The sequence below is a fragment of the Argopecten irradians genome, chromosome 13 (genome assembly GCF_041381155.1).
Source record: "Argopecten irradians isolate NY chromosome 13, Ai_NY, whole genome shotgun sequence".
Classification (NCBI taxonomy): domain Eukaryota; kingdom Metazoa; phylum Mollusca; class Bivalvia; order Pectinida; family Pectinidae; genus Argopecten; species Argopecten irradians.
Genome location: NC_091146.1, coordinates 38,403,736 through 38,415,037, shown reverse-complemented (window position 1 = coordinate 38,415,037; position 11,302 = coordinate 38,403,736). Strand labels below are relative to the sequence as shown.

The 11,302-nt window shown below is 36.2% G+C and overlaps 1 pseudogene; it reads right to left on the bottom strand.

Annotated features, from left to right (window-relative positions):
- Positions 1-3,894: 3,894 nt before the first annotated feature.
- On the bottom strand, positions 3,895-7,141 carry LOC138306421 (E3 SUMO-protein ligase ZBED1-like; annotated as a pseudogene).
- Positions 7,142-11,302: the final 4,161 nt, after the last annotated feature.

Sequence of the window (11,302 nt, the reverse complement as noted above, 5' to 3'; positions counted from 1 at the left end):
AAAGGCTAGCCCAACCTTTCTTGCCACATCTATTAGAAATATTTTTTATGAATAAAAAGGGGTCTAAAGATTTCTACAAATGCTTAATTTCACCACCTCCCACTCCAAATGGTATCAAGAAATGGAATGAATATTTTGATTTTGAATTTGATAATGAAAAATGGCAAAAAATACTTAAAATACCCTTTTCTGTCACAAAAAGTTCCAAACTACAATGGTTTCAGGCTAGAATTATACACCATATTTTAGTAACGAATACTATATAACTATATAAATATAGCACCCATAATGCAATGGTAGCATCCTTATAGGGTGAGGATTCAAAATTGTGCAAATGATAGGGCTGACCCCCCCCCCGGGGGCCTGAGGGGTGGGGTCAAAAGTGGTCAATATGACTATTTCCGTATAAACGACTTCTTCTCTGCAACTAAACATGGGATTACGCTCATAATGTAATGGTAGCATCCTTATAAGGTGGGGATTCGAAATTGTGCAAATGATGGGGCTGATCCCCCCCCCGTGGGCTGAGGGGCGGGGTCAAAAGGGATTAATTTGGCTATTTCCATTTAAAAGACTTTTTCTCTGCAACCAAGCATGGGAGAGCACTTATAATGCAATGGTAGCATCCTTATAGGATGGGGATTCAAAATTGTACAAATGATGGGACTGATTGAATCCTATTAACCAATTTTCCATGACTGACCCCAGGGGCCTTAGGGGCGGCAAATAGGCTATAATTTCAAAAATCTTCTTCTGAAATTCTGGAAATGATAGAATCACATACTCTTCATAGATGGAAAGGTCTTGAGGTGTTTTATGAAAATTGTTAATTATATGACCCTGGGGTCTAACATTCCCTGGGGAGGGGGTCAAGTTTACTATAGTTTATATAGGGAAAACACATTTATGAGCATTTTTTGCTCAATTTTCATAGGAAATGAGTCAAACTTGTTTAGAATTATTAGCCTGAGATAACATGTTAATATTATATCTATATTGGTCCTGGTCAACCCCCTCGGGGCAGAGGGGCGGGGCCAAAAGGGGCAAATAGGCTAAAACTTTAAAAATCTTCTTATTAAATACTGAAAATGGTAGAATCAAATACTCTTCATAGATGGACAGGTCTTAAGGTGTTTTATGAAAATTGTGAATTATATGACCCTTGGGTCTCAGGTTTCCCCCTGGGGAGGGGGTTAAGTTTACTGTAGTTTATATATGGAAAACACATTTTTGAGTATTATTTAGTCATTATAATAGGAAATTAGTCAGTTGTAGTCAGAATTATCCCTATGTGATGACCATTGAATCTTATTACCAAATTTTCCATGACAGATCCCCAGGGGCCTTTAGGGGCGGGGCCAAAACGGGTCAAATAGGCTAAAACTTTAAAAATCTTCTTATTAAATACTGAAAATGGTAGAATCAAATACTCTGCATAGATGGAAAGGTCTTAAAGTCCTTTACAAAAATTGTGAATAATATTACCCTGGGGTCTCATGTTTCCCTTCTGGGGAGGGGGTCAAGTTTACTTTATTTATATAGGAAAAACACATTTATGAACATTATTTGCCTATTTTTCATAGGAAATTAGTCAAACTGGGTTAGAATTATTAGTCTCAAATAGCATTTTAACATATCCATATTGGTCATGGCCGACCCCCAGGGGCCAGAGGGGCGGAGCCAAAAGGGGTCAAAATGGTAATTTCACAAAATCTTCTTTTTGAATTCACAGATTTGATGAAACCAGATACTCTGATAGATTGGAAGGTCTTAAGGCCCTTTACAAAAATTTGTGAATTTCATGGCCCTAGGATCTCAGATTTTCCCCTGGGGAGGGGGTCAAATTTACTATAGTTTATATAGGAAAAACACATTTAGGAACATTATTTGCTTAGTTTTCATAGGAAATTAGTCAATCTGGGTTAGAATTATTATCCTGAGATATCATTTTAACATCATATCCAAATTGGTCCTGGCCGACCCCCAGGGGCCAGAGGGGTGGAGCCAAAAGGGGTCAAAATGGATAACATTTCAAAAATCTTACTTCTGAATTCACAGATTTGATGTAACCAAATAATCTTCATAGATTAAAAAGTCAAATTTATAAGATCACTGACTGACTTCAAGGGCCTGATGGGCAAATATATAGTGTTTATATGCATGTCTTTGCAATTTGTTTCATTCTGTATCTGATATCAGGTGACCGTTAAGGCCCATGGGCCTCTTGTCATATAAATTACTTCCTCTCTGAACCTTTGTATTGGATAGCATATTTGTATGGTATCTATAGCATCATTATATGGTTGTGTTTCAAAATTAAACAAATTTTGGAGTCAATTTTACTAATTTTTCTAATTGTAAGAGTCTTTGTGATAATTACAAAAAACAAAATCAAAACCAGGTGAGCGATACAGGCCCTCTGGGCCTCTTGTATTTCTTCTTCATCTTATAGCAGTTGTGGGATCTCTCTCTCTCTTTCTTCCCTCTTTTTCTCACCCCCTCTCCAAATTTAAGTGTTTGATGTATAGTTGATAATAAAAATGATGATTTTCTTTCCTTTGTGTATGAGTGAAGAGTGTGTGAAGGTATACAAGGGTGTGTAAGTGTGTGTGCATATGTTAGGGTGTGTATGTATGTATGTATGTATGTTATATAATGTATATTACTTCAACACTATATATGTACCTGTGCATGTATGCTTTGTAAGTATGCTTGTATATGTATCTATGTATGCATGTAAGTATGTATGTTTATAAGGAAATATGTAACTACTATATATATGATTTACAATATATGTGTGTATGTATAAATCTATGTAATAGATGTATGAATGTATGTATGTACTCATATGATTGCAATTACTATACATGTATAATCTATATGGTATGTCGGAGTGAATGTGTATATTCCTGTATTATGTTATGTACTATGAAATGTCTTGAAAAATAAAAAAAATTATAAAAATATTGATGACTTTTGCCGAGATAGTCTGATGCCCTTGGGCCACTTGTTTTGTGCAAAGTTTGTCTTTCGACAACGATTTCAGCTTTAGTAGTGTAGGTAGGAAACAATTGATTAAATACATTTAAAAATGTGTTTCTAAGCTAAAAGTTTGAGTTCAAAATATTCTGGTGTCAGTAAGGCCAAATAAAAAAATATTCTTGTTTCCGGTAACATCCTTGAAAAATGAAGGGTCGGTAGGTAGGGATTTTTTTTTTTTAAATAGTTTTTTCTCTTCATCCCAGTTTCTTGCAGTGAAAAACAGAAGTAGACTTCAGTCAACCTTATATAAACCATGGATTTGATTTCCAGCAGATCATTGGTTTCTTAGATTTAAAGAATTTGTACCAAAATTCCTGATTTTGTGAAAAACCAAACAAAATTAAGGTTGTTATTTGTTTGCTTGAGGACAAAACCGATAAAAAGTTTTTGAGTAGGCACTAATTTTATAGGGTCGGTCGGGTTACCGGAAACACAACTATTTTTTGTATGGCCTAAACTGATTAATTAGGGAGTAATTAGGAAAAAATATTTTGTCTGTTACTATTTATAGAAGCTACACACATATGACACATGTATACACTCATCAGTAGTGATGGGCAATCGGTTTCAAATTGATAATCGATCATCGGAAATAATCGGAGGGTCATAATCGATCATATAATCGATAATAATCGGAGGGTCATAATCGATTATATAATCGATTATAATCGGATATCTTCATTTTATTGATAACTTTTGTAATTTCGACTTATTTGTAGAGTTACCTGTACAATATGGTCAATATCTTTAGAAAATGGTACCAATAAGTTACTACTATGTTTTATGAATGAAATGTAATAAAATATCATTTGTTATTAACAAATTGAAGACGAGCGTTATGTTTTGTTTTGCATGAAATGACATGAATACAGAAATACAGAATATTTGAATTCAATTTCAAACAAATCATATATATATATTATGTATGCCTATATAGTAGATATATAATGTTCACTAAGTTTCGTCATAAACACCAGGAAAACAAAGTTTAGTTTTCATCATTTTAATTAATTTTTGCTTAATTAAAATTAAACAAAGTTGTAGAGTTCAAACTTCTCTTCTTTCCACAAGGTCCAAACTAGCATGCTTTGTTTTTTTTTGTTTACCAATATGCAATGTTTTTGTTCAAAAACACTAAGGTGTCAATGTTCGTTGGACTCAGTCTACATCTTTTTTTGTTTACAATTTGACCACACAGGCTAAACACACGTTCTGATGACACTGAAGAAGCAGGCAAACAAAGATATTTTTTGGCAATTCTGTTGATTCTGGGATAGAAATGCTCATATATCTTCCACCAATGAAGTAGAGTTAGGTTGAGATCTTTTCTATTATCTTTGACCCGAGGTATCGGTCAATCTCTAACTCTATAGCTGTAGAAGGATTAGCCTTAGATTCCCCAGTACACACTATATCCTCAAGCCAATCGTCAGTGTCAACAGATTTCATTTTTTTGGTTGGGGGTCCTTCATCACTAGCTTTCTCATTTTTAAAATCCGTTTCCCTATCTGTAGCTGGATCCATAGTCAATGTCGGTAGAGCAGGGATCTCACCCACTTGGGACGCTTCTGACACTTCTTGCCCACTAAGTTCATCATCCTGTTTTTCTGTTTTAATTTTAAGTGTAGGAACTTGACTGAAATCACCACTTTCCTCTTTCAAATAGGCACGTGCCTGATCCCTCATCTCTGGTGCGAAGTTAAGGTCCTTTGTAAAGGGGTTTAAGAGACAACCAATTCGCAAGGAGTGTGATTTTGTCGGTCAATGCTCTGCGGTTAATTTCACATTGCAGTTTGTCCTTAATTTTTTTGATAACAGACCTGTCATCATCCGATACTTCCACAATCTTCAAAAGCTTTGTGATGATGGGCAAAATTTTGTGCACTGTAGGTACTTGGTCTGCACACACAATGGTTGTTGCCTTTTCAAAAGGTTCTAAAATAGCAACAATGTTTTCTATGATGGATTGTTCTTCAAAGGAGAATACACAGTTTTTCAGTGTTGTACTTGCCTGTTTTGATAAGGAGGGATCATTTGCTAATGCCATGAGAACAGGAAATTGTTCTGAGAGTCTCTGGAGCATGTACAGGGATGAATTCCAGCGTGTCGCCACATCAATAATCAGTTTATGACCTACCAGGTTGGCCCTGCTGTCATCAAACAACAGTTTTTGCTTTTCACACAGAAGATCAGAGATGCTAGACGACTGATGAAAAAACGTAACCAGCTTGCGCGCTTTTCCCAACAATCTGTTTACTTCTGGGATGTTTAGTGAGTTTTTAACCATTAAATTGATTCGATGTCCGTAACATCCGAATCTATCCCAACCAAGAATTTCATACGCTTTCTTTTCATTAGCTGCGTTATCTGTTGTAGCTAAGGGTGTAGGGAGACCCCATTTAGTTTGAGTGGCCTTTAGCTCATCTGCAATTGCTTCTGAAGTGTGGCTGCCCGTTACTTTGATTGTACCTAAAACAGCATTTTTAAGTTCCCAGCTCTCATTAATGAAATGTACTGTAGTAGTAAAATAAGATTCAGTATTTAAACTGGTCCAACCATCATGGGTGATTGAAATATTTTCAGATAATGAGATTTCTTTTTTCAACTTTACATCAACTTCAGTTTTCTTGTTCTGTAGTCTTCTCATTACAGTTTTTCTGGATGGAACCTTGTACCTGCAAATACACAGACTTTTTATTCGCAAAACAATCAAATATATTTTGCTAACAAGACAGCATGTAATCTTACACATTATTAAATAAGTATTTAATAGTAATGGAAATGATTCTTTTTATTTACATGTAAATTATGTAATTAGTAAAGTAAACAGTTTCTGAAGATTGGAGTGCAAAAACTACTAGTACAATCATATGTTAAAAAAATCAATGAAAATATGTACCTTGGATCCAATAAACCAACAAAATCTTTAAATAGCTGATTGTCTACAGTGCTAGCAGGGATTGCCTTTCCAGCGATAAACTTGCACAGAGCATCATCTATCTTTTCCTGTCTATCTGGGCTTATTCTACCAGCCTGGTTCACATTAACAAAAGCTGTCATTGAAGCTTGTTTCGGCGCATTAGAAGTTTCTTGTTTGTTTATTGGTCCATGGACAGTGTCAATGTGGTGCATGAAGTTTGTGGTGTTTCCTAAAATTGATAAGAGATAACAAAATTTATCTACGTGACACTTTTTTTTCTGTGAGCATGTGTAACATCGCATGAAAAATAATGACTCAATCAATACACGTAGAATGAATGTTAAAAGCTTGGCGAACTGAAACAGTTTTCGTGCTTTATAATTTAATCTAACACGTCTAGGTTCACATAATTTTGGTAACGTGTTATTCTATTAGGGTCTAGTCTGGCCCAATGATTTACATGTGCATTTAATTTGACATACATTCATATTTATTTACGCTACTAACCCTTGTTGGAGTATTTCTTCTTACAAACTTTGCATATCGCAACGGACATGTCGAGTGTTGTTTTGTTAGGTGGGCCATCCTTTGATTTATAGAAACCGAAGAAATCCCATACTTTGGATTTTGCTTTTCCAGGATATGGATATATAGTTCTGTCGTCTGCTTCCCCGATTTGCACTCCGTCTGCCATCTTCGACAAACACATGTTATAAGGTGATCTCATTCAATCAGACGCTTGATACTACGTGAAACAACGAGACTTACAAGAGTCTGGTTCACAGAGACCAACTAATAGCCGGAAACGAATTTCGGAACTGCACTTGACAGACGGAGATCGGCGATGTCGGCGATTTTCGATTATATTTTTTTAATCGATTAGTAACATCTCTGACTATTTGACGACCGTTAATCGATCGTCGGCGACAATCGCTCCATCACTACTCATCAGTACTAGTGTATACACCCTATACACGTAAAGTTGATCTTATAGTCAACAATTTAAGCTGTTGTGGTGGATGCAGGAAATAACTGATGAAATACATCAAAAGATTGTATGTTAACTAAGCTCGATCCAATTTATAGTCTACCGGACTTCTGACATTCTGGTGTCATTCTGTTCATCGGTCACTTGTGGACCATCAAATACCTTGATTATACTCAAACAAGGTAATTTTGTGTCCATCCAAACAGGTAGTTTTGTATCCATCCAAACAAGGTAGTTTTAATTTGTATCCATCCCAACAAGGTACTTTAAATTTGTGTCCATCTAAACAAGGTAGTTTTAATTTGTGTCCATCCAAACAAGGTAGTTTTAATTTGTGTCCATCCAAACAAGGTAGTTTTGTGTCCATCCAAACAAGGTAGTTTTGTGTCCATCCAAACAAGGTAGTTTTAATTTGTGTCCATCCAAACAAGGTAGTTTTGTGTCCATCCAAACAAGGTAGTTTTAATTTGTGTCCATCCAAACAAGGTAGTTTTAATTTGTGTCCATCCAAACAAGGTAGTTTTGTGTCCATCCAAACAAGGTAGTTTTAATTTGTGTCCATCCAAACAAGGTAGTTTTAATTTGTGTCCATCCAAACAAGGTAGTTTTGTGTCCATCCAAACAAGGTAGTTTTAATTTGTGTCCATCCAAACAAGGTAGTTTTAATTTGTGTCCATCCAAACAAGGTAGTTTTGTGTCCATCCAAACAAGGTAGTTTAAATTTGTGTCCATCCAAACAAGGTTGTTTTAATTTGTGTCCATCCAAACAAGGTAGTTTTGTGTCCATCCAAACAAGGTAGTTTTGTGTCCATCCAAACAAGGTAGTTTTAATTTGTGTCCATCCAAACAAGGTAGTTTTGTGTCCATCCAAACAAGGTAGTTTTAATTTGTGTCCATCCAAACAAGGTAGTTTTGTGTCCATCCAAACAAGGTAGTTTTAATTTGTGTCCATCCAAACAAGGTAGTTTTAATTTGTGTCCATCCAAACAAGGTAGTTTTAATTTGTATCCATCCAAACAAGGTTGTTTTGTGTCCATCCAAACAAGGTAGTTTTAATTTGTGTCCATCCAAACAAGGTAGTTTTGTGTCCATCCAAACAAGGTAATTTTGTGTCCATCCAAGTAAGGTAGTTTTAATTTGTGTCCATCCAAACAAGGTAGTTTTGTGTCCATCCAAACAAGGTAGTTTTAATTTGTGTCCATCCAAACAAGGTAGTTTTGTGTCCATCCAAACAAGGTAGTTTTGTGTCCATCCAAACAAGGTAGTTTTGTGTCCATCCAAACAAGGTAGTTTTGTGTCCATCCAAACAAGGTAGTTTTGTGTCCATCCAAACAAGGTAGTTTTGTGTCCATCCAAACAAGGTAGTTTTGTGTCCATCCAAACAAGGTAGTTTTGTGTCCATCCAAACAAGGTAGTTTTAATTTGTGTCCATCCAAACCAGGTAGTTTTGTGTCCATCCAAACAAGGTAGTTTTGTGTCCATCCAAACAAGGTAGTTTTGTGTCCATCCAAACAAGGTAGTTTTAATTTGGTGTCCATCCAAACAAGGTAGTTTTGTGTCCATCCAAACAAGGTAGTTTTAATTTGTGTCCATCCAAACAAGGTAGTTTTGTGTCCATCCAAACAAGGTAGTTTTGTGTCCATCCAAACAAGGTAGTTTTGTGTCCATCCAAACAAGGTAGTTTTGTGTCCATCCAAACAAGGTAGTTTTGTGTCCATCCAAACAAGGTAGTTTTGTGTCCATCCAAACAAGGTAGTTTTAATTTGTGTCCATCCAAACAAGGTAGTTTTAATTTGTGTCCATCCAAACAAGGTAGTTTTAATTTGTATCCATCCAAACAAGGTAGTTTTAATTTGTGTCCATCCAAACAAGGTAGTTTTGTGTCCATCCAAACAAGGTAGTTTTAATTTGTGTCCATCCAAACAAGGTAGTTTTGTGTCCATCCAAACAAGGTAGTTTTAATTTGTGTCCATCCAAACAAGGTAGTTTTGTGTCCATCCAAACAAGGTAGTTTTAATTTGTGTCCATCCAAACAAGGTAGTTTTGTGTCCATCCAAACAAGGTAGTTTTAATTTGTGTCCATCCAAACAAGGTAGTTTTAATTTGTGTCCATCCAAACAAGGTAGTTTTGTGTCCATCCAAACAAGGTAGTTTTGTGTCCATCCAAACAAGGTAGTTTTAATTTGTGTCCATCCAAACAAGGTAGTTTTGTGTCCATCAAACAAGGTAGTTTTGTGTCCATCCAAACAAGGTAGTTTTTGTGTCCATCCAAACAAGGTAGTTTTAATTTGTGTCCATCCAAACAAGGTAGTTTTAATTTGTTCCATCCAAACAAGGTAGTTTTAATTTGTGTCCATCCAAACAAGGTAGTTTTGTGTCCATCCAAACAAGGTAGTTTGTGTCATCCAAACAAGGTAGTTTTGTGTCCATCCAAACAAGGTAGTTTTGTGTCCATCCAAACAAGGTAGTTTTGTGTCCATCCAAAAACAAGGTAGTTTTGTGTCCATCCAAACAAGGTAGTTTTAATTTGTGTCCATCCAAACAAGGTAGTTTTGTGTCCATCCAAACAAGGTAGTTTTAATTTGTGTCCATCCAAACAAGGTAGTTTTAATTTGTGTCCATCCAAACAAGGTAGTTTTAATTTGTATCCATCCAAACAAGGTAGTTTTAATTTGTGTCCATCCAAACAAGGTAGTTTTGTGTCCATCCAAACAAGGTAGTTTTGTGTCCATCCAAACAAGGTAGTTTTAATTTGTGTCCATCCAAACAAGGTAGTTTTGTGTCCATCCAAACAAGGTAGTTTTAATTTGTGTCCATCCAAACAAGGTAGTTTTAATTTGTGTCCATCCAAACAAGGTAGTTTTTGTGTCCATCCAAACAAGGTAGTTTTAATTTGTATCCATCCAAACAAGGTAGTTTTGTGTCCATCCAAACAAGGTAGTTTTAATTTGTATCCATCCAAACAAGGTAGTTTTGTGTCCATCCAAACAAGGTAGTTTTGTGTCCATCCAAACAAGGTAGTTTTGTGTCCATCCAAACAAGGTAGTTTTGTGTCCATCCAAACAAGGTAGTTTTGTGTCCATCTAAACAAGGTAGTTTAGTATCCATCCAAACAAGGTAGTTTTGTGTCCATCCAAACAAGGTAGTTTTGTGTCCATCCAAACAAGGTAGTTTTGTGTCCATCCAAACAAGGTAGTTTTGTGTCCATCCAAACAAGGTAGTTTTGTGTCCATCCAAACAAGGTAGTTTTGTGTCCATCCAAACAAGGTAGTTTTGTGTATCCATCCAAACAAGGTAGTTTTGTGTCCATCCAAACAAGGTAGTTTTGTGTCCATCCAAACAAGGTAGTTTTGTGTCCATCCAAACAAGGTAGTTTTGTGTCCATCCAAACAAGGTAGTTTTGTGTCCATCCAAACAAGGTAGTTTTGTGTCCATCCAAACAAGGTAGTTTTGTGTCCATCCAAACAAGGTAGTTTTGTGTCCATCCAAACAAGGTAGTTTTAATTTGTGTCCATCCAAACAAGGTAGTTTTGTGTCCATCCAAACAAGGTAGTTTTGTGTCCATCCAAACAAGGTAGTTTAGTATCCATCCAAACAAGGTAGTTTTGTGTCCATCCAAACAAGGTAGTTTTGTGTCCATCCAAACAAGGTAGTTTTGTGTCCATCCAAACAAGGTAGTTTTAATTTGTGTCCATCCAAACAAGGTAGTTTTGTATCCATCCAAACAAGGTATTTTTGTGTCCATCCAAACAAGGTAGTTTTAATTTGTGTCCATCCAAACAAGGTAGTTTTGTGTCCATCCAAACAAGGTAGTTTTAATTTGTGTCCATCCAAACAAGGTAGTTTTAATTTGTGTCCATCCAAACAAGGTAGTTTTGTGTCCATCCAAACCATAGCCTATGATTTGGAACCGGAGATCCAAACCTGTAACTTTATTCACATAATATGTCAGAATTATGGTCTTGATTTGACATTGAATATAAAAAATATAAACTTTATTTATTTTACATCGATTACGAAACAAGTTATACAACTTATGCAAATCACTCTCGATGGCCTGGATATAAGTGCGCGAGGGATCTTAGTGTGGGTGGAAACCGGACCCACGTGATTGGGCATGCGCAGGTGACCCCTAACCTTTTCACGTCTGTGCCCGCGGATCGAACCCCGGCCGGCTAGGTGAAAGGTGAGTGGCTTAACCACTACACCGCCTGATCACACGTGGATATATATGCGGCACAATGATAGTTGGATTTTTATATACTTCAAAACTGTCGCCTCACATTTTTTTGTAACAATTGCTGTCAGTTGTAATACCATTAAAACCAACTTTCCTTCAGGTTTATCGGCAA